The sequence below is a fragment of the Alligator mississippiensis genome, chromosome 3 (genome assembly GCF_030867095.1).
Source record: "Alligator mississippiensis isolate rAllMis1 chromosome 3, rAllMis1, whole genome shotgun sequence".
NCBI lineage: Eukaryota > Metazoa > Chordata > Crocodylia > Alligatoridae > Alligator > Alligator mississippiensis.
The window spans coordinates 288,190,054-288,210,598 of record NC_081826.1 but is presented as its reverse complement, the minus strand read 5'-3'; the positions used below and the strand labels follow the sequence as shown (position 1 = coordinate 288,210,598).

Sequence of the window (20,545 nt, the reverse complement as noted above, 5' to 3'; positions counted from 1 at the left end):
TGCTAAATTCATTTGTTTCTTCTGGGGGCTTCTGGGAAAAGGGTGCCTTGACAGCTGGCTGGTAGGCCCTCTGACGGCATAGCTGGAAGCCTGGTAAATTAGCTTTGATTTTCTTGTGGGCAGTTCAATAACTGGAGAATGGTGTGGGTGGGTATCTGGAGGCCTGAATTGCTTTACTAGAGAGTTTAATTTTTGTAATTACGTTTTCAAAAGATATGAGATACCCAGAGAAGCCACAGTAAACAGACTTGCACTGTCACATTGCATCTCTCCCATGTCTTAAGTACTTTTGACATAAAAGGCTAGGTCTATGTAGACCTCAATTGACTTTAGTTTGTCTCACTCTGTCAACACAATCTTGTTCTTGTTGTTGATCTATCCATGTCTCTGACACATGCACACACCTCAGTTTATACCTAGATCTATACTGGCATTGGGATTTTGGTTATTCAGGTTATTTCACCATGTTTCCCTCATACTTCGTTCTTTGGGATCGCTGACCATTTGGGTTCCATTTTCCCTTAAGCTACTAATGCACTTCTGAGTGCTACAGCATAATAGTTACCTTACTTCTTTCCCATAAACCTGACTTAGATGCATAGACACAGAAGTATTTTAATTCTTTTGTATTATTACGCCTCTCCTGGGAGGTGTAATAATACTGTCTTTGCTGAGTGCCTGTAATTTGAGCCTTGACCTCTGTTTTTAATGTAAAACACCTGTAGGGTCGGGAGCCTGTGAAGTTGTTGGTTTTGTGGTACTTCCTCGAAAGTTCTTGGTACTAAATATATTGTCCAAAAACATTGATTTTTTTAAAAATGGGACATAGGCTTAATACAGTAAAATAGTGTCATTCAGTGTGCTATGTTCCAGTAAATGGCACTTAACATAAATTGTTATTTATTCCACTGTGTGTGTAGGTTTTTTTTTCCTTTTGCTGTAGTATCTCTCATAGTTAGAATGAAATATTGCAAACTGCCCTGTAGACTGAGTTACTATGGGATGCATTTGCAGCTAGGTGTATGCATGGCTCGTTCTTCGATTCTGTCTTTTCTGTACTGCACAAGAAGTCACCTGCTCTGTCCATCTGCTGTGGGGCAGTGCAGGGAGTGAGTCCAGAGGGCTGTTCACAGGGGACTTGTCTCTTCTTGAGACATCTGTATTTGTTCTTGGTTTATTTATTTATTTGTTTTTCAGTCTGAAATAAATCATCCATCCTTTTGAAAGTATGTTTTACTCTGCGGTAACGCGGCAGGTGGCAAACGTCCAGCTTGTAATGGCATTGACTATACTTAATGTGATGTAAACACATGATGTAGGTTAAGTCAGCTCTTAGCACACCAGTAGGCACCTCAGAAAGATTTAAGCTAGACAGATGTAGCTTAGATAAATAGAAATCATCGAAAGCACACGTTTCGCTGTCTGCTTGCCAGATTGTATATGGGTGATTAACCCTTCAGCTTGTTGGATCTTCTAGTTCAAAGAACACACTATATTCTGTCCTTCCACCTACCTTTTGTTCCTGCTTATCAGTCTCTCTGCATGCACTCTCAAAGCCTTCATGCTATGTGGTTGTGCTAACATTGCCAGTCGCACTGGACCTCACTAGGAACAGCATCCTTACTCAATACCTGGGCAGCGGGGATGGTAAATACAGCCTTCTGTCAACTTGAAACAAGGTCCATTTTCAGGAACAAACTTCCTCTGAGACTCTGAAAGTCTTGGGTACCTCTGTCACCTATCCTTCTAGTCTGTCTTGTGACTGGGTTCTCCTGGGACAAGACACCAGAAATACTAAGAACCTCATTAAAAAGCCTGTCTCATGGAGCATTTGTTTAGGTTTTGGAGGCAGGAGATTTGGACACTTCTGAGAAGACTCCAAACCCAAACTCTCAATGATGTGGTTTCCTCATCACTACTAATGTTGGCCGAGTCCTGCCTGATAGCGAGAGAGACTTCATTTCAACATTTTATTTCTCACTTCCATGTTCTTCTTGAACTCTGGGCACCAAAACTGAGTGTGGTAGGCTAGCACCAGTGCGGTGTACAGAGGCAAGATCATTTCCCTGCTTCTGTGTAGCATTCCCTTTTTTATTCATCCAACAGTCATATTAACTCTTTTTACCCCAGGAGTGCCCTGAGGTTCATTATCTAAGGTGGGGAGGCAAAATATGACCTGCAGTGCAGGCAGATCCGGCCCACCAAGTGATTTCATCTGGCCCATGGCCGAGTGCCTAAAAATTCACTGTATCCAGCCTGGCCCCGGGCTGCCCGTGCTATGCTTGCATGGGGCTGAACGCCGCTCACTCTGCGGAGGCAGTGAGTGCTGCACTCCCACCCCTGCCCGTAGGACAGCCCTGACCCCGGCCCTGCAGGTAGGGAAGTGGCGGTGGGGAACGGAAGGGAGGTGGGCAGGAGCGAAGCAGGGGTGCAGGGCCCATGCTGGTGCCTTGGGGCTGGGGCTGGTGGGGGCCCAGGGTGAGGCAACAGAAGCGTGGAGCCTGAGCCAGCAGGGTCCACCTGGCTCCCTTGTGCAGGGCTCCCTGGGGCTTGCATGCAGTTTCCAGGTTCTATGCCTGAGCTGTGCACCTCTGGGGGGAGCCCTGTGCAATAGAGCTGGTGGCCTGGCCCCGCTCACTGCCATATGCAGATCATGGGGAAAGGTGGGGAGCTCTGTGCTGCCCTTTCCCTGCTGCCCTGGCCGAGCCCCACGGCCTGCACTGCCAGCTTCATCGCATGGGGCTTGGGCTCGGGTGGAGAACCCGGGAACTGCATGTGAGCTCCACACGATGGAGTTGGTGGCCCAGCCACGTGCAGTCCCACACGCACAGCCCCTCAGCCACACCTCACACACACCCTCCCTCTCCATGCACCTCACAACCCCCCCACACCCCCACAAACCCCATACCTACCCACACACATGCCCACACATCCCTAAAACGCATTGCCCACACTTCTCCCACACACCCACAGGCCCCCACAAACCCCACACACCCTCCCCCACACCTTACATACACACACATACACACACACACACACACACAGACCCCCCACAAACCCCATACCTACTCCCACCCACACCCGGCCACAAACCCCACACATCCACACCCCCCTGCTCCCTCCCCCGCACCCCACATATACACACACAACCCCCTACAAACCCCATACGCACCCATATGCACACCCAAACATCCCCTCAAACATACTCCCCATAAACCCCATACCCAACCCCCCACAAACCCCACATATCCACATACCCCTCCCCTGGACTCTCCCCACACAGCCTGCCCACAAACCCCATACCCACCCACCCACACACCCATGTCCCCACCCCCCCACAAATACATCCACATCCCCAACAACCCCCACACATCCACACACACACCCACTCCCTCCCCCCCACACACAGTCCCCCACAACCCCCCCAATATACAAAAGGAAAACTTCATTTGAAGCTGTATGCAATCACCATTATGTACATTATGCAAACACACACAAATCAGAATATCTCCTGACCCACTGTACCCTGCTCCCCAGATCCTGCTGGTGCACCTCACTCCTGACCTGCAGCCCCCTGCCCCCCATGCAGGTCACCCTCCACTCTTATTTGCCTGCATCTGTGCTCCTGCACGCTGAGCATGTGATCCCCTTGCATCCAATCACCTTCCCCCACTGCCTCCAGCCCCAAGCAGCCATGCCAGAAGTGCTGGGGAAAAAGCAGAGGCAGAGCAAAGACCTGGACATTTGCTTGTATTTCAAAAACTCGCCCAGATGAAGGACAGAGGACCAAAAAACAGGACGTGTCCAGGAAAACCCAGATATCTGGTAACACTTAGTAGTAGCCTGCTCTGGCCAGGTCATCCTTGAGCAGGCCCCACTTACCTCTGCCTGTAGACATACTTCAAACTTGGAAGTGTACCAGTGGAGATGCTCTAGGGCAGTGGTTCCCAAACTGTTGGTTGTGACCCCAAATGGGGTCACAACATCAGTGGATGGGGTTGTGGGGGTGGGGGGCTGTGGGTTGGGAGTGAGGGGCCATGCCGAGGAAATGGGACCATAAATGGGGTCATGCTGAGGAAGAGTTTGGGAAGCACAGCTCTAGGGCATTCCCCCCTGGCTTCTCTGAGACCTCAGTCTCTAGTGACTCTGAGAGATGAACCTGGGCTGGCCTCACTGCCGTGTTTCTGGGCTTGGGGCAGGTGGCAGGGCACTGTCCTAGCTGGGGCAGACTATTGCTTCTGTGCAGACACATGTCCATCCTGCAGGTAAAACTTGTGTTCTTGGTTCACAGACGTTTTCCCTTGCTGTATTGAGACACACTTTTCTTTTAATGATGACCGTTTTAAGCCGGTGATTCAGACCGCTTTGTAACAAAAACCTGTCCTACTCACTATTTTCCACCCCCTCAGCTGATGAGTGATTTGCAGACTTTTCCAGCAAAGGTTTTATGTCATCACTTAGATCATTGATAATGCTGCTGACTATTATACCCAGAGCCAGTCCTTGAGAGAAACCCTGTTGGAAATGGCCTTGCTCATTGATATTTCCCCATTAACAACTGCACTTTGAGATCTGTCAGGAAGCCGATTCTAATCCATCTGTGTGGTCTGATAATTCCACTGAAGGGAAGATTTCAGGTCAACGTGTCAAGTTCTGTATCAGCATAGCTGCATTTCTAAACCAGAACTTTTTTTTATGATAAGTTTTATTTGACAAGACCTACATCTCAGGGAACCAGCCTGACTGGCGTTGGTGATATTTTTTTTTGGATGATAGTCTGACATCAGTCCCAGATCAGTTAATGGACTGGTTAATTTGAGAATACTTGGCCTACAGCTCCATGGACCATGCCTTTTATCCTTCCCCCTCCTACACTGGACTTTCATTGGCAGTCCCCTCAGCTTATGGAAAACTGTGGAAATGCCTAAATTGTTAAATGTTGAGATTGGTGGTTCAGAGAGTTTATCAGCTTGTTTTTTAAAACTCTTAGATATAAGTTGTCCAAGCCTATTAATTTGAAAATGTTTAACTAAAAGCTGTTGCCTCATAGCCTACCTGCTACAGATAATAAACTCCTTATTCCATTCATATTGTCTATAAATGGATATACCATTGTGATTTCTTCCAAAGGCAAAGCAAAAATATATTTTTTATGTCCCCACTTACAATTTTATCCTTTTCAGGCAACAATGGAACAATGCTTGACCTAGGCTTTTATTTTTGTCCATATTATGTTTTAAAAATACCTTCTTCCTATCTTTAATTTTGTTGGCCATTGATACTTCATTTATTCTTTTATAGTCCCTTTACTAGTCGCTTATATTTTTAAACATTTTTTGTCATATATTTCCCTTTCCCCTATCCTTTATATATAGACTTGTTTTCTGTTTTGTTGCTACTTGCACATCTTCTAATCAGGATGGCTTCTTGCCCAGTTTAGCTTCTTTCATATGGAAATGTAGCTTTTGAGGCATCCAGTGGGACACCCTTAAGTAACTCCCAATATTTGTTAACACTTCCCACTTTAATTTTATGTTCTCAGTTAGTTGTGCCAACAATTACTTTAAGCTTTGAAAAATTGGATCTTTTTAAACCTATAAAATATACATATCACTGGATGATAATATCATTTTGGATGCGTTAGTTCTATAGCATACGAAGGAGATAAATTCTATATTTTTTCCTATCATTACTATAGGACTGTTCTTATAAAGAAAGAAAACCTTCCAGGGACTGTTCAAAATGGAAGCCCATTCTCCATGCCACCATAACTATATCCCAGCCATGTGAACTTGCTGATACTGTTGCATCCTCCTGACACTACTGAAACATGAGGTTCTGTGTGAAGTCTTGGAAATGGCATTGGCTCTTCTGTTGAAAGATGTATCTGATTGTCGGTTTTGTTACAGATTATTTGTTGTTTGTTACCACTGGGGTATTTGCCTCTCCTGTTGTGTGTGTGATGAATGAAGGTAAATAGCTCTACTTTGGCTACTACTATAAGAAGGGGATAAATTCTGTATTTTTGCTATCATTATTATGAAACAGTTCTTAAAAAGAAAGAAAACCTTCCAGGGACTGTTCAAAATGGAAGTCTATTCTGTGTAATTTAATGTCATAAAGTAAAATTGAAACCCCACAGTTACGGCTTAGGACTACACAGCAAATTGTGCTTTGATTTAAGTAAATCTTCATGCCACTGCTGACAAAATTAAATAATTTTGTTTTATCCATATTTCTTCACTTACATGAGGTCATTTTCCTTCTGCCATGTTACATCTTCCTCCTAGCCCATCACGTTGTCTTTCAGGACCCGGAGAATTCCCTAAGCAGGTGGAATTCGAACCAACTCAGCCCAGAGTCGGACACTGTGAGTTTCCTTTGATCAGTAGGAAAGCAAGGTTAAACAGCATTGTGTCGTCCTGAGACCTCCATTCACAGAATTTTATGCAACTATTTATATTAATGGATTTAATTCTGGCAAAATGTTCCACAGTGACCTTATTAGGAGCTGAAGTTCTCTATGCACAGAACAAATTAGGAAACTTGCAAGCTTCCCTTCATTTGTTTCCCAACAGCCTTCCCCAATCCGTACCTGCAAGTTCTAAGGGAATAAAGTCTTCATGCTCATGCACTCTTTTAAATTGCAACTGAGAAAGTCTCTAAATGGCAACCAGGTATAATTGTGATTTGCGTGATGAGGAAATGGGATGAGACGCCTAGTCTGCATAAGCCATCAAGGAATTATTGGCCAGTTTCTATTCCACCTACTGGGCATCTAAGTGGATTTAGGTGCCTAAGTGTGATTTTGTTTTACCCTGTTCAAGTCCTTGAAAATCCATTAATTGATCTACTTTTGTTGCACATCACCATCTGACCCTTAAACTGAGTCATGGAGCAAGGAAGAAGAGGACACCCACTCAGCTTTGGTATTAATATTAACCATTTTTAGGGACTTAAGAAGAGTGTAATAATAAAACCACACTTCAGGGCTTAAGTCTGCTTGCCTCTCAAATAGGTGGAGTAGACTTTAGCCCTATGTAGCTAGCTACTTAGGTAGCTCCCATCATTACAGTATCTGAGTACCACATGGTGACTCCCTTCCTGTGAGGAATGAAAGCTCATCCTCATTTTACAGAACATAAACTGAGGTATTGAGGGGCCAAAAGGTAATGTTTTCAAAGGCACCTAAGTGACTTGGGAGCCTCAGTTTCATTTTCAAAAGGGACCCAAGTACTTAGGAACCTGGGTTTCTCTGAAAGGCAATGAGACTCTGACTCCCAAGTGTTTTGAAAATGACAGGCTCACATGATGAACTTTTGAAAATTTTATCTCAAGTGAAATGTCCCAGGCCCCTAGGCATTCCTTCTGTGACAGATGTGGAGCTCAGCCCAGATGTCCAAATCCTGATTCAGTGCCTTAATCATAAACTCATCTGTACCATCAGATTATATCATTTCAGTCACTTCCCTCCTGTGTCCCACTGAAAGTGGCAACCTAAATATTAAAGGATTCTATCTTCTAAGTCATGGATGCTCAATGCTCAGCCGTTGGGCCAGATCTGGCCTGTGGACCTGTGTCACCTGGCCTGTGGGGACCTCCCCCCCTCCCAAGGGTCCAGAAAATTGGTGGTGGGGGAACAGTGGCAGTGATCATTGCTGCTCCCTCACTGCTAAATTTCTGGACCTGTGTTGAGCCCTGTTTGCTGGATAATGTGGCCCTGCATCACTGGAATGGAGAAACATGCAGGTGGGTCTGTGAACCAACCCCATGTGTTGATCCCACACTGGATCTGACCTGGGGGCTGACCCTGTATCACTCATCCAGCCCACGGGGCCAGAAGGTTGGGTACCAGTGCCCTGAGCTCTCCACCCTAACATTTATTTAATAGATTTTATAGATTTCATAGACATTAGGGCCAGAAGGGACCTGGGAAGATCATCAAGTCCAGCCAGGGGCAGGAATTCAGCTGGGGTCACAGGATCCCAGCAAGATAAATGTCCAATTGACTCTTAAAGGAGTCCAGAGTGGGTGCTTGCACCACCTCTGGTGGCGATCTGTTCCAGGTCTTGGGGGCTTGGGCTGTAAAGATGTTCTTCCTTATGTCCAGCCTGAAACGGTCTTGGAGAAGTTTGTGACCGTTTGACCTTGTCATCCCATGGGGCGCTCTGGTGAACAGCTGTTCCCTCAGATCCTGATGTACACCCCTTATGTACTTGTAGGCAGCCACCAGGTCCCCCTGAGCCTGCGCTTTTCCAGACCGAAGAGTCCCATAGCTCTCAGCCTCTCATCATAAGGCCTGTTTTCCTCCCCTCTGATCATGTCTGTGGCTCTCCTCTGGACTCTCTCAAGTTTCTCCACATCCTTTTAAAATTGTGGAGCCCAGAATTGGATGTGGTACTCCAGCTGTGGCCTCACTAAGGCCGAGTACAGCAGGAGGAGGATGTCCTGGGATTTGCTAAAGAAGCATCTGTGGATGCAAGCCAGAGTTTTGCTCACTTTGCCGGCTGCAACATCACATTGGTGGCTCATATTCATCTTGTGGTCAATCATGACCTCAAGTCCCTTTTGGCCATGGTGCTAGCAAACGTAGCACTGCCGAGCCTATAAGCATGCTGCAAGTTTTTTTTCCCAAGGTGGAGAACCTTGCATTTTTCAGAGTTGAAGGCCATCAGGTTTTCGTCCGCCTGTTTTCCGAGCCTGTCAAGGTCGGCCTGGATCACCATCCTGTCCTCGGGTGTGGACGCTTTACCTCAAAGTTTGGTGTCATCAGTGAAGTTAGCTAGTCTACTCCTGACACCAATGTCCACATCATTAATGAAGATGTTGAAAAGGATAGGCCCGAGGAAAGAGCCTTGAGAGACCCCACTGGTCACGGTGTACCACGATGATTGACTTCCATCAACTACCACTCTCTGGGTCCGACCTCGAAGCCAATTCCCCAGCCAGCGGACCGTGATGTAGCCAAAGCCGCAATTGACCAGTTTTTCTATAAGACAATCATGGGATACCAGATCGAAAGCTTTTTTAAAATCAAGATATATGGCGTCAATCTCTTCTCTCTTGTCCAGGTGATATGTCACCTGCTCGTAGAAGGAGATGAGATTGGTCAGGCAAGACCTACCTGCAACAGACCCGATCTGGCTATCCCTCAAGAAGTTGCCTTCAGCCAGTTTGTCAAGAATGGTCTCTTTGATGATTTTCTCCAAGATCTTCCCAGGGATGGGGGTCAGGCTGATGGACCTGTAGTTTCCTGGATCTACTTTCCTCCCTTTCTTGAAGATAGGCACCACACAGGCCTTCTTCCAATCTTCAGGCACTTTGCCTGAGCACCAGTTCTCGAAGATCCATGTCAGGGTCTGGGCTATGATGCCTGCTAACACCTTAAGTACCCTGGGGTGTAAGCTGTCTGGGCCAGCTGACTTGAAGGTGTCCAGCCTCTGAAGGTGTTCCTTCACATGGTCAACTCTGATAAAGGGTAACAGTTCTCCCTCGCCGTGGCTGTCCCATACTGTATTAAGCAGGGCCATCCCTTGGGGCTGGTGAAAAACCGATGAAAAATACCCATTGAGCAGGCTGGCTTTTTCCTGAGGGTCAGTTGTCAGTTGACCCATATGGTTTAGCAGGGGTTCAATGTTACCCTTGCTTTTCCTCTGGCTCCCCACATATTTAAAAAAGGACTTTTTATTGTCCTTGATACGTGTAGTTCAGTTGCAGCCTTGGCTTTCCTGATTTGCTCCCTACAGGTCCAGACCAGTGCAGAATACTCCTCCTTTGAGGTGGATAAAGTGCTCCATACTTTATAGGTCTTTCTTTTTAGACGCAGAAGGTCCACTAGTTCCCTGCAGGGCCAAGGGGGTTGCTGTGCCCTTTTGCTGCCTTTCCTCTGAGATGGGATAGACTTTGCTTGTGCTTTCAGGATTGCTCCCTTGAGGAGCAACCACCCATCCTGAGCTCCCCTCCCCTTTGGTTTGTGGTCCCTAAAGGCCTTGCAAACAAGCCTCTTGAGCTTGTCAAAGTCACCTTTCCTGAAGTCGAGGACTTTTGCTTTGCTGGCTGATTTGCCTGCTTTATGGCAGATGGTGGAGGTGATCAGCTCATTGTCGCTGTGTTCCAGCTTCCCTTCAATCGTTAGGTCACTGATTAAGTCATCCCCCGTTGCCCGTACCAGGTCGAGCAGCGCTTTGCCTCTCGTCGGTCCATAGACTTCTTGAGTCAGATAGAGCTCATCCACACACACGAGGAAGCTTTGCAACCGTTCAGATGTGGCCGAGCGCTCTTCCCATTAGATGTCAGGGTGGTTGAAATCTCCCATGACAACCGTGCACCAGGAGCATGCAGCCTCAGCCAGTTCCCTGGCAAATTTCTGGTCAAGATTTTGAACCTGGCTAGGAGGTCTGTAGTAGACTCCCACCATTGTGTCCCCTGTGCCATGTTTGCCACGGATTTTGACCCAAAGAGTCTCCAATCGTCCACCTTGGGTGCCAGTGTCAGCTTGCAGGGACGTGTAGCTTTCCTTGACATAGAGAGCTACACCCTCATCTCTTTTGTCCACCCAATCTCTCCTGTACAAGGTATAGCCGTGTATACCTGTGGCCCGGTCATCGGTGGAGTCCCACCAGGTCTGAATGACGTGAAACCTCCATCATTTTCCCCAACCCTCGAAACTGGCTTGTTCATTTTGGAGCCTCCATCATTATGCATATCAAGTCTGCTTGGTGCTTGTGTGCATTTATACAAACACAAAACAAACCCCAGAGTCAGTAATGACTGGTTGCCATCTGGTACCATCGCTGTGATTCTGTTTGCACAATCCAATTTTTATTTACACCTGACATGACAATGGTATTAATTACGTGAAAACTGATATATCTGCAACAATTAGCTATGTAAACTCAGATAATAATGCTAATCAAATCTCAGGTTTCAGAGCCCCAGTTGATGCCCTGCAGGGGTCAAGAAGGTTTGTCCTCCTTACATACATTATTGTAGAATTGAGCAGGTGAATTACTGAGGGCTTTTTATCTCCTCTTTCCCAAAGCACAGTATTGGCTACAGGGGGAGGGAGGATGTTGAATTAAGTGGATCAGTATTAGTCTCATTTGCTGTGGAAATCCAATTTTAATTATACTGGCAGCTTGTTTTAGTTTTCAGTTTTTGTAGTAAACATGAATGCTTCCTTGAGTGACAGGATTAAATAGTGTGTCCTATTTACAGAGAACCATCTGTGTGCATTGAAGTGGTAGTTGCTTGCAGGCAAGTAGAGTACAGGTGTGTAACGGCCTCCCTTGGCTATGGAGAGAGAGTCGCATCCTGCATTTGGGGTGGGAACTGCGGCGGTGGATACCCTGTGCCAGGCTGCACATGACACTTCCTCACTGGGGACGTGCCCTGAGTTACCTGGCCTCCACTCCCTCCATCTGGTATTTCTCCATGCTGTTTTCTTTTAGACTGGACTTCTGGTTTGTGGGTATGTGGACACTTGTCTCACCCCAGTCATTACCATACACAGCTTTCTGAGATCCTGAGGCAGGCATTTGCAGGCTTAAAGAAAGCTTTCCCCCCTACTTCTGTTGTTGGCCTGTGAAAACCTGCCAGCTAGCCCTGAAACGTGCTATCCCTTGGCTTTGAGAGCCAAGATTTGGCTTTTGAGGGGCTGTGTGTTTCTCTCCGAGCCATGAGACAGAGCTGTGTTTTTCCCAGGTGGTGGTGTTACAATTCCTCATTGATCTTATAGAGCGGAGCGCTTCCCCAAGCAGGAGCTCTGTGCGTCATCTGCCTCTCATGGGACCTTGCATAAGTCCCAGTCCTGTAAGCATGTACTGTAACATGAACAGCCCGTTGAACTTGATAGGACTGACCGTGGCAGTAAGCAATGTACTAGGCAGAAGAACCAGGATTTGAACAGCTTGTTCTGGCTTTCTAGAAGAGTCCCCTAATATCCTGATTTCTACGATGCTTTACATCTGTTCACTCCTTCCTCATGCTCCAACCTGCAGGAGACCCAGGCCTCTTTGAGAGCTGTTTCAGCTTGCTCCTTTCAAGCACTGGTGTTTGGCAGTGAGGGAAAGCCTGGTAGTCTCCTACATTTATTTTCCATTTGTTTAGGGATCAGTTTTGAGTGAGAGCGCGAGCTGGATGTGATGGGATGAGAAACCGATATTCCATGCCCAATGCATATTCAGTTGCAAGCATGCCATGCTTCTGAAAGGGATCGTTTGGTCACCTTAAATTCATAGATTCATAGATGTTAGGGTCGGAAGGGACCTCAATAGATCATCGAGTCCGAACCCCTGCATAGGCAGGAAAGAGTGCTGGGTCTAGATGATAGATTAGATGTGGAAGTAGATGATAGATTAGACCTTGTAGATGTGGAAGTAGCCACGCAATCTGGTTGCCTACAATGGCTAAAATTATGCACTGGATCTATAAAGAAGACTCTGTGGGGAGTGAATGGGGCACGGTTTCTAAGGGATGATGCCATTTGGACAGAGGTTTAGGTTGGCCAGCAGGAAGAACTCCTTCCAGGGGACTTTTTATCAGGTGGTGGAACTGCGTCTTACAAGAAGCATTCAAAGCCCATCACTTAGCAGGTTTAGAACCAGATGGGAGACTCTTGCATTATGATGTCATAATCGATTGTATGTTACCAACAATGCCTCAAGTGATTTACACAGGGGGAAGGAGTCCTGGAAAAGCTTCTTTCAAATTTCCATAGGGGGCTGAGTTTCAGTTATGGCCTGGTCCCCCAAAAAACCTCAAGTTAGGTTCTGTAGAAAACAATGTTGGACTGGTTCTCTAGGGCAGTGCTTCTCAAAGTGGTGGTCCGTGGACCGGTGCTGGTCCGCGAACCACTGGTCGCCGGTCTGCAGTGAGTTGCTAGGAAAGAAAGAAATATATTCGCCGGTCTACAGCAAGTTGCCAGGAAAGAAAGACCTATATTTTCAGAAGCATAACAGTGATATGTCATAGTGCCACAATCGTACGTTCCAACACTCCAGATGATGTCACGTCGTGCGAGGTGAGGCAAGAGAAAGAAACAGCCGGTCACGCATTTGTGTAGCGCTGTTACACGCAGTTGTTGCCACCAGCTGAACCGGGCACCGGTCCCTGGCCCACTGGAAAAAAAATTGCCGGTCGGCCAAATCAGATAGTTTGAGAAGCACTGCTCTAGGGGAAGCAATGAAATGGCTTAATTCCACCTTCCCCTTCCTCCTCCCCTCCCCACCTCTGCACTTGAACTCTGAATTTAAAAACATTCTTCTGTTAGGAAGGCAGTAGGGAGTGTCACCCTGAATTGCCTATGAGTCTCCAGCTGTCCTGGTGGTTTGGGTGGGCCACATGCTCCCTCTCTAGCATTTCAAACAGCGATGAATACAAAACAAAACAAAGATCAAGCCACGCTCGCCGGCCAAGTACAAATTCAGCTCATTGCAGTGGCATAAGCTCTACTGATTCAAGGAGGAATCTATTAGTTCTGCTCACTGATGCTGCCTTGGGAAAATTGCACACAGTGTAGGAAAGGCAGGTTCATTGTGAGGTGAGACAACGGAAGCTGAATGTGGCCAGGAGAACATTCCTGTCTTAGTCTTTACCAATTAATCTCAGCTTTGGTAGACTTTCCGGCGTTGGCGGGTGCAAAAATGTGAGCCTTAGAACAGCCTGCATCCCAGAAGGAGCCGGGAATACTAATGTGCCAGATTTATAGATGGCTCTCTCATTCAGTTACTTGCCCTGGTTTGTTGCTCCCAAGACGCTGGGGAGAAACGTTTTGCTGTCCCCATTCAGACTTGTGATTGAGCAGCAGATGTTGGAAGTCCGGTTATGGGATGCAGCACTAAGTCTGCTCCATCTGTGTCTAAGGGATGGAGGTGCCATGCTCCAGGGTCTGAGGCTCTGGTCCCAGCTGATAATGCTCTTCCTCCTGTGTTATATGTGAATTTAGTGTTGGCAAGAGGCACTGCCTCAGCAGTCTCAGAGAACGAGTTCCTCTGTTCACAAAGGTGTGTGGTGTGGCTGGCAGCAGTATAGGTTATCTGCAGCCCAGACAAGTGCCAGGCTTGCAGTGACTGTGGCTTCGTGGGAGTCTGTAATTCAGTTCCTAATGTTCAGTCCCAGGAAGTTTCTTTAAGGAAACTGCCAAGAAAAGGACAAAGTAATGACAACTATGGTGGTGGCTTTGGGTGATGTCTACGTGGAGAGATTAGGTTGATAACCTCAAACCCACCTCATGCAGACCAGCCTTTGGTAATGAGCTGGATGGAAGCCCACACCCTGGAGGGGAAAACCCATTCAATCATTTAACTCCATGGGAGATGGGAATTTTGAATGATCGGATGATACTTAACTGGGTACATCCAAGTTAACATCCTTACATGCTGTGAAGAGCTAGAGCTAAATGTAAATGCAAAACTAGGTCCAGGCTAAATGAAAGGAAGACTTCAAGGGCAGAGGCTGGGATTTTCTTGCCCTGCCTCAAGTGAGACTGATTCCAATTTAAAAATGAGAGAGAAGGGCAGAGAAGAGAATTGGTTGAATTCACAGTGAAAGGCTTCTCTCTTTTCTTTTCCTTGAGCACTGTCAGTATGCCTGTTATGTTTCCCTGCAGGATTAAACTGCAGCCCTGCCACAGATGTCTCCAGCAAGCACCAAACCAGGCCCAAACCATTCTCCAGATTCTTCTGCTATTGTCTTTTTAGGGAGGAGGGAAGCCCCTTGTCCTCGCTCTCACTTTTGTTTTACAATTCCAGATTGCAATAGTGTAATGAACAGGCCAGTGCATGCATGCATGGTTACATACTGCTTCTTTGTACCTGTATATCACCATTACTCATTATCAGAGATTTTCCTTTTAGTGACTTTTACTTACAGAGCAGAAGGCTCTCAGTTCTCTTGCTGATGCTTCCATAAAGCTCTGGGCAGCCGTGTACGACCACAAAGCCCAGATTGGCTGTGAATTAATTACAGCAGGAAACACTACAACAGAGATGTATGACGGAAAAAATGGCTTTATTTGTACACAACAGCAACGGCAGGAAAAATTCCAAGAACATAAAGAAATGATGATCTCTACCCCAGGGTGCTGAGGGAATTAGCAGAGGTCATTGCGGGACCCCTGGCATGGCTTTACAGCACTCATAGTGCTCTGGCGAGGTGCCAGAGGACTGGAAAAGGGCCAATGTGGTTCCCATTTTCAAAAAAGGGAGGAAGGAGGACCCAGGAAACTATCGGCCAGTTAGTCTTACCTCCTGGGTAAGCTTTTTGAGAGAATTATCCTGGCGCATGTCTGCGAGGGGCCAGCAGGGGAGGTTATGCTCAGGGGCAACCAACATGAGTTCATTAGGGGCAGGTCCTGTCAGACCAACCTGGTGGCCTTCTATGACCAGGTCACAAAATCCTTGGATGCAGATGTTGCGGTGGATGTAGTCTTCCTGGACTTCAGGAAGGCCTTTGACACTGTCTCTCACCCCATTCTCATTAAAAAACTAGGAGACTGTGGCGTTGTTACCTACACAGTCAAATGGGTCACTAGTTGGCTGGAGGGCCACACCCAGAGTGGTGGTGGATGGGTGTTATTCAACCTGGAGGGATGTGGGCAGTGGGGTCCCACAGGACTCAGTCCTTGGACCTGCACTATTCAACATCTTCATCAGCAACTTGGACGGGGGTGTAAAAAGCACCCTGTTCAAATTTGCAGATGACACTAAGATGTGGAGAGACGTGGGCACACTGGAGGAGAGGGACAGGCTGGGTGTCAGATCTAGACAGGTTACAGGGGTGAGCGGATGAGAACAGGATGGGGTTCAATACTGACAAGTGCAAGGTGCTGCACCTGGGGAGGAAAAACCAGTGGCATACCTACAGGCTGGGGAACTCCCTTCTCGTCAGTGCAGAGGCAGAAAAGGATCTTGGAGTCATTATTGATGCCAAAATGGACATGGGCCGACAATGTGGGGACGCGGTCAGGAAGGCCAGCCGTACCTTGTCATGCATCCACAGGTGCATCTCAGGCAGGTCCAAGGAGGTGATCCTCCCCCTCTACATGACACTGCTCAGGCCGCAGTTGGAGTATTGCATCCAGTTCTGGGTGCCGCACTTCAGGAGGGATGTGGACAGCATGGAGAGGGTCCAGAGGAGGGCCACTCACATGATCGGGGGTCAGCAGGGCAGGCCCTACGAGGGGAGGCTACGGGACCTGAACTTGTTCAGCCTCCACAAGAGAAGGCTGAGAAGGGATCTAGTGGCCGTTTACAAACTAGTCAGAGGGGACCAGCAGGCATTGGGGGGTCCCTGTTCCCCCAAGCACTACCAGGACTGACAAGAAATAACGGTCGCAAGCTGGCAGAGGGTAGGTTCAGACTAGACATCAGGAGGCGCTACTTCACTGTCAGGGCAGCTAGGATCTGGAACCAACTTCCAAGAGAAGTGGTGCTGGCTCCCACCCTGGGGGACTTTAAGAGGAGGCTGGATGAACACCTGGCCGGGGTCGTTTGACCCCAGTGCTCTCTCCTGTCATGGCAGGCGGTCGGACTTGATGATCTGCTCAGGTCCCTTCTGACCCTACCTACTATGAAACTATGAAGCTGTGAGCCAAGAACAATAGATATAGGTATCATAGAGCAAATATCATATAAAGGCTGTAATTCCATTTATCTAAATGCCAGCTAATTGCAGGGGCGAATAAATTATTTCCCCCAAAGCTTCCCTGCTTATCGAGAACAATGTTCATGTCAAAGCAATTTGATCCCACCAGCTGTTTGCTGATTCACAGATTTTTCCCCTGACTCTGTTTTAAGGTGAATGTCACCTCATTGTGACTCGGCAAGATTTATAGCTTAGAAAATCTCTGCCTTGCCTGGGAGTGCTGCTGTTTCATTGCTCCCCTGATTTCAAGAGATTAGTTTCACATAGTTGGAAAGCGACCTTTAATTAATGACAGCTTTAGGTTCTCTAGCTGTGTCCCGCCCCCACCCAATTTCCCTGGCTGGGTTTAGTCTGCACAGCTATGTGCTAAATATACCTGTGTTATGCAGGTGAGGAAAGGCTCTGGGAATAGGGAAGGAGCAGTGGCAGAGGGAGGAGTGAACAGATGGGAGTGGGAGAGCAGGAGCAGACAGCGTGATCAACCTTTGAGCACAGTAAAGATGAATAAAAATCGGTCATCAGAATGACAACATGGAGGCTGCCTAATTGCATTTATTTCTCCCAATATTTGCTCCTGCTGGGAGTTAATTGCACAAACCTTTTCAGCTCTTTCAGCATTTTTCCATTACTGTGCCTTCCTCTCCTGACACAACCACAGATGCCAGCTGAATCCCGTGCTGCCGTTAATACTCAGAAGAGGCATTCCTGGGTCCCCTGTGGCTGCCCAGAGAAGCTGAGTGAAAAGAAAGTTACGTGCTGAATGCAAAGAGGTAAATGGTCTTAGATGTTTCCTTCTCTTTGCTAACTTTTTCCATGGAGCTCCTACTGATCATGTACATTCACATTACTCGAACCATTGCATAGAAGAGGCCTGAGCCTGAAGTACCCAAAGAAATGTGAGAGATATGTATGACATGTATTCCTTTAATTTACCCGCTTGGTACTGTGCTGCTTGTTACCTGGCTTCAAGAGGTTAATTAATTTCCAAAGATGCTGGCTGGGAGAAGAGAAGAGGTGAAATGGGTGCATGTGTGCCTGCCTGCCTGCCTGTCACAGCCATGTCTGGGTTGGCTGAGTGGGCTATTAAGGTTCATTGGCATTTAAATAGGTCTATCTGAGCATTACAATAGCTATGCTAAAGAGATTGCCTGACCGGATAATCAGTTTGCTTCAAACAGTTCTGCATGGGCTGAAGTTTGGAGTAGTGGAAAATTACCACAGACTGAACAAAGCAGCCAGGTGACAAAGGAGAGTGCAAAGAGGGGAAGTCTTGCAGAGATACAGGGCTCCCTTGGGCCTGAAATGGGACAGGCTACTGCCCTTCCCCGGTGGGGGGAAGACAGGTTTAGCAGCAGTGACCCAGGGCAGGTGAATAGTTCATCTTGGTGGGCTGGAAAGAAGGGAGCTCTGGGTTCTGGCTCCTGCCCCTAATGGCTTTTCTGCACCTTGCATTTAATACTCATATGACACATTGGATGAATATTAGGGAGAGAGCTTCCACCCCGCTGAGGGCAAGGGCCAGGACTAGGACCCAGGCCCCCTTCCTCCTGGGGTCTGTATCTTGTTCACTGGGCCACTCTGCCCCTAGCTCTATATTTCTTCCACCTGCCTGCCCAGTGGGTGAGCTGCAAGAGTTGGGCTGGTGAGTCTTCTGGACTAGTGGGTCCACATGTTATCCCCACACCCTCCCCAGGCATCACTCGGACCCCCTTCCCCTGCTGGATCTGTGCTCTGCTTCTTGCCCTGTGCTCCCTGTCTGATCTTATGCTCTGCTTCTGTGCTGCCTGTCCCCTCCCTGATCACCTAATCTGCTATGTGCCACACTCAGAGGCTGGGTGCCAAGGTTGACCACCCCTGTTCTAGACTATGCCTAGCTCTTGGTTTGGTGGTTAGAGCACTTTGCTGGGCAGCAGCCGGAGATGCAAATTAAAATCCTCTTTGGGTGAGGGGGTGAGGCCTAAAACCCCCGTCTGCCATTCCCTGGGCCAGTACCATTGCTGTTAAGCTGTTGGGCTAAAAGAGTAGGAGAGCTGCCCTGTTCCTTCTTTGCTTTACTTCTGGCATGCATGCAGGTATCTGGGCAATCTTATTCTATTACAGGTGGAAACCAAATCAAACTGTACCCTAAGGCCACAGATTGCAGGTGTGTGGCTATGTAAGTACCACTTAAGCATATATGAGAAAAATCTTGTTTCATTCTTGCACTCCTCAGAACAAAGCAATGCCTAGACTCTGCTCAGATGTGATAGTCTGAAAGTGCAGAGAAGAATCAGGGGCTGCATGCCCTGCCAGGTATATGGTGACAGTCTGTGAAAGGGAGCTCAGCTGCACTGTTACACAGACAAGTATTCACAGTTTGGTTAATCATACATATTTCAACTGTTTTCATGCAAGAACAGTGATATGGAGGTTGAGGGGAGCAATTCACTAATGACAAAGACGACACCTATGCTTAGAGTTCAATGTCCCATGAAATGCCTTGTTGTCCAGTATAAATTCATCAAGCTCACCAAACTCCAAGTATGGTTGCTCCTGAGCAAACAATTGGAGAGAGAAGCTGGGGTCCAGGAACCATGTTGAAATTCACCCACCATACAGCGCATGGAGTACAACAGATTGATGGTAAAGCCAGTGTGTTATAATAAAGTTATCAAGGTGGTTTTATTTACATAAAGGTTATTTCAATGTTTCCCAATCAGCTTTTCTGAATTTCTGTTCTGTGAAGCACTCTGAAATTTCAGCTCGTCATCAAAAGTAAGGACAAAAGGAGATTTCAAAATGTGGTGATGTATCACTGGGACACTATATGCCACTTTACTGCCGAGATGAAATTGCTACATGTCAGTTTAGGACTTGTGATGTGGTCTTTTTCTGGTGGGTGACTATTGCAGCCTGCTACTTCTCTTGGGTCAGGTTCGCTGTGACCTGTGTGTCTAATGCTGAAGATCCCCGGTTCTTTTATCTGTAGGGATGGATATGGCATATGGCACCCTGCATGTGTGGGTTTGGTTCAACACAATTCCTTGTGACTCACCCGTTCTGCTCCAAATACATGGACACAGTTTGATTCTAAAGTGTGTGTTCATTCACTTTGTACAAAGGCACAAAGCTGAACTACATCTATACAATGCCACTGTTTTGGTAGCTGTCAGACCCCTGTTAAGGTATGTGGAGATCCAGTTGTTTGAAGAGACATGGTATCATTTCTGCATGCTACACCAGCACTTCCCAAACTTTGTTGAAAAAACAAAACATTTGACTCGCCACCTGCAAACTTCTTTTTTTACACATTTATTCTAGGCCCTTACCAGCTTTAAATGATCTCCAGGAAAAGTAATCCTTACAGAAGTATGAACTACTAGATTGTAACCACTTTTAAACATCTCAATATTTAGATAGTGCATGAGGGAGGACCACAATGAAGAAGCCATTACTATGTTCATTCTTCATGTTACTCGGATCACAAGAAGCAGACGTGCCAGATAATGTCTTGATGTATGTCGAAATGCAGCTGAAATGCATCTATCGCTGGACTTCTTAGCTGATTTGATTTAAACATGAAGTTCTGCCTAAGTCTTACTTGGGTTAATGTTGATTGTGAGCCAACACTCACTTTACTCACCTTACAAAATGTAAATGAAACAGGGAGTTGAACAGTTTCTGAGGATGTTTTAAGTGCCATTAATGAGAAGGGTGTGCTTGCTGGAGCGAAGATACTGATGAGCTTCAACTGAAGGTCCAGACCTACGTTGATGTTTGTCCAGTAGTACTTTTTCATTGCGATGAGAGCAGAAAGAACAGTTTTGAAGTGATGCACAATGCTGAAGGCACTCCATGTGACCTAATTTCCTCTCTCCTTCTCCACCAAGCCTTGGCAAGTCGTGCTTGGTTGAATTCAAGT

The 20,545-nt window shown here is 47.0% G+C and overlaps 1 protein-coding gene across 8 annotated transcripts in view; it reads left to right on the top strand.

Annotated features, from left to right (window-relative positions):
* MAPK4 (mitogen-activated protein kinase 4) overlaps nucleotides 1–20,545 on the top strand; it is a 146,626-nt gene that overhangs the window by 3,896 nt on the left and 122,185 nt on the right. For 2 of the 8 annotated variants that reach the window (XM_019496042.2, XM_019496038.2), the window contains exon 1: nucleotides 17,270–17,414. The exons of the other annotated variants lie outside the window; for them this stretch is intronic. The gene's annotated coding sequence lies outside the window, so the exon portion shown is untranslated. Of the gene's footprint in view, nucleotides 1–17,269; nucleotides 17,415–20,545 lie in introns of those variants that run through there. 8 annotated transcript variants of the gene reach the window in all.